This window comes from Salvelinus sp. IW2-2015, unplaced genomic scaffold (assembly GCF_002910315.2).
Source record: "Salvelinus sp. IW2-2015 unplaced genomic scaffold, ASM291031v2 Un_scaffold4061, whole genome shotgun sequence".
Taxonomy (NCBI): domain Eukaryota; kingdom Metazoa; phylum Chordata; class Actinopteri; order Salmoniformes; family Salmonidae; genus Salvelinus; species Salvelinus sp. IW2-2015.
The window spans coordinates 12,371-15,770 of record NW_019945333.1 but is presented as its reverse complement, the minus strand read 5'-3'; the positions used below and the strand labels follow the sequence as shown (position 1 = coordinate 15,770).

The 3,400-nt window shown below is 48.4% G+C and overlaps 1 pseudogene; it reads right to left on the bottom strand.

Moving 5' to 3' along the window:
- LOC139026179 (keratin, type I cytoskeletal 13-like) lies at positions 1-3,035 on the bottom strand (annotated as a pseudogene).
- Positions 3,036-3,400: the final 365 nt, after the last annotated feature.

The following is a 3,400-nucleotide window of genomic DNA, read 5'->3' as shown; positions in this document are numbered from 1 at the left end:
AGGACTGATGTCGTACTGAGAGTCAAGGGGTTAGAGTTGAGAGGTCAGCTCACCCAATGTCTCCTCCCTTCAGCAGCCTGCGGTCTTGATGTCCAGCCGGGCCTGGTACTCCTGGGAGCTGCGCTCTGTGTCTGCCCTGATCTGGGTCAGCGGCTCTCCAGACCTGTCACTGACGCCTGTAGGCTGACCATCATAGCTCCGTAGCAAGCTTCCATCTCCGCAAGGTTCCCCTCCATAGAGCCTTCTACAAGGGCAGGGCCACAGACACACAGTGAGAACTGAGCTGAACTCTGATTCTTCATTCCTTTTTGGTTAAGTCTGACTTGAACACTTTTGTTCTGGAGGTCATTTTGCATTTTATTTTCCAAATAGATGTATGTTCAATCCCTACAACAGACAAGTGAGGGGCAAGACTTGTGCTGTCTTTAGCTGAAGTGATCCTTGGCACTGTAAAAATCGTTTGTGGCTTGTTTTGAAACTCTTTAGGCCTACTAACATGATGCATGTTGTAATAGCAAATCATAGGGTCCATACTGAGAGTCTTATAATGTGATAGGTAAATGAGAAACTAAAGTGCTTCTATCCAAGATGTTCTAAGTCTTCCGTGCTGGGTGTGCCACCTTACTATGGAACTCTACATCGGTTGGGTTTGGAATGCCACTTTACTGCAGCCCCAGTTCCAGGTCTCTGGCGGTGGACTGGCCGCTCTTCAGCTCTACACTGGTGGTCTGCAGGACCTCGGTACTGGAGCTCTTCAGCTCTACACTGGTGGTCTGTACGGACCTCGCTTACTGGAGCTCGTCAGCTCTACACTGGTGGTCTGAGGACCTCGAGTTACGGAGCTCTTCAGCTCTACCACTGGTGGTCTGGCAACCTCGAGCTTACAATGGAAGCTCTGTCACTCTTACACTGGTGGTCTGCAGGACCTCGGGTACTGGACTCTTCAGCTCTACACTGCGCTACAACCTCGGTACGGGAGCTCTGCAGCTCTACACTGGTGGTCTGCAGACTCGGTACTGGAGCTCTTCAGCTCTACACTGGTGTCTGCTAGGACCTCGTACTGGAGCTCTTCAGCTCTAACTGGTGGTCTGCAGGACCTCAGTACTGGAGCTTCTTCAGCCTACACTGGTGTCTTGCAAGGACCTCTACTAGCTCTTCAGCTCTACGCACTTGTCTGCAGACCTCAGGACTGAGCTTTTAGCTCTACACTGGTGGTCTGCAGGACCTCGGTACTGGAGCTCTTCAGCTCTACACTGGTGGTCTGCAGGACCTCGGTACTGGAGCTCACCTCCTGCTGCACCACTTCAGCCTGAGGTAACCAACACACACAGGTCAAAATCATTAACTCATGAATAAACATTTCATCAATATAAGACATATATAAAATATATGATATGAAAACATAATAATAAAAATGATCAATACTGTTATTTCTTGAATAGAAATAATAATCTTGAAATGTTATGTATTCAGGTCCCTGTAGTCATACACAATGGTAGCGTCCCAAATGCACCCTATTCCCTACATAGTGCACTACATTTTACCAGAGCTCTATGGGCCCTGGTCAAAAGTAGTGCACCCTACAGGAAAAGGGTCCCCTTGCCTTGTTCTTGAACCAGGCCCCGGTTTCTCTATGGGTCTTTGACACCAAGCCCTGGCACTGCTCTCTGATCTCAGTGATGACAGTGGTCAAGTCCTGGGCCGGGGCCGTGTCCACCTCCACCTGCACTTGACCACTCATCGGGGCACAGAACCACATGGTCTTCTAGGAAACAACAACATCAACAACAACATTACAGTAGTATCAGCATAGGAATTGGCAAGACAGCACAGGCAGATCTGGGACCAGGCTACCCTACAGTACTAAGATATCTACCTTCTTATGGTTCTTCTTGAGGTAAACCACCTCCTCCTTCAGGTCCTCCAGCTGCATCTCCAGGTCGCTCCTGACCAGGGACATCTCCCCCAGCATCCTCTTCAGCCCCCGATGTCAGCCTCCACAGACTTGCGCAGGCCAAACTCACTCTCAAACCTTGTGGTTGACACTTAGTTTGGACTCCAGTTGATCAAATTATAATATAAATATATCTATGATATCTGACATTTCAGCAATTGTAATGCTATGGAATAATGTTGTTTAATTCATTCCTGAAATATTCAGATCAATCTTGAGTAAAAAGGGTAACTAATTGCTAATAGCTTAGATGTTAGACTCACTGGATTCTGAAGCCAGTTTGGTGTTACCCACCGGTAGGGCCAATTCAGCCACTACAGTGCTGGTTGCCAAGAACTTCACACAGAGAAAAGTATCAGGTTTCAGGTTATATTATCTCACGCCACTGGAGACACCTTTCAATTTCATCATTAAATAGTTTGGCATGACGCCAATGTTATTTTGCGTATGTCACAATATGTATTGAATGCATCAGCGCTCAGCAAATGCAGAAACGAACTGCAGATACTCTAGTTAATCCTGTGCATTGCAAAAGTCTTGGCTGGCGGCTGCTGTAACCTGGGAGTTTAATGAATAAAGGCGACCAGCACTCACATATTATATTAATGCCATGTACAGTAACACAACAAAGTCAATCAGTATTTGTGAGTTTTCTCCATCTTAATTCATGCATGTTTTGGCCATCATAGTAAACCTACAAGGAACATACCTTGGGGTGGAACTCGTCGATGGGTGCTGATGTCCCTGGTGTCGACCTTGACGTGGCTGAGCCCCCGCTCCCTGAACTGCGGCTCCGGCTTGGTGTTGGCCTCGTCCAGGGTGGCAACCCTCTCCAGGTATGTACCCAGGCGCTCCTCTGCCTCCTCCAGCCCCACCATCCATGGAGAAGCAACGGAAGATCATCCCTCCACCACCTCAAGCCCCCACCCATGGAGGTGAATCGGCCCCCACCAGCAGAGAAGGAGGCTGTAGTGGAGGAGATGCCAATCCCCTTACCCCTGGTCCCTGTGTACACACTTCCAGACCTCCCGGAAATCATGGACATGCCCATATCAGAGCATGAGGAGTTGAAGTTCCCCATGGAGGCTCCTGAGCATAGCCCGACTCCAATGAGAAGCTGCTACCGCGAATGGAGACTGTGGCCATGATGACTTCAGAGAGCGCTAGAAGCATGGTCTCTGGTGGGAGATGCACTGCAAGCGGGGTGCAGTTGTGGTCTCTCTGTAAAACACTGTTATTAATGGGCATTTGGAATGTGCTGACTTGGGTCTGCCTTGAGCGATCTCTGTATTTTCATTTTCACGATCACAGGGTCTCTCTCTCTCTCTCTCTTTTTCTCTATCAGACATAGACTCTGACCCTGCTGGGAGTATCTTTGTTTTTCCAGAGTCCATGTTAAAGGGCTATGAAATAAAAACAAATCTGTTTCCCTTTGGTTGCTATGTG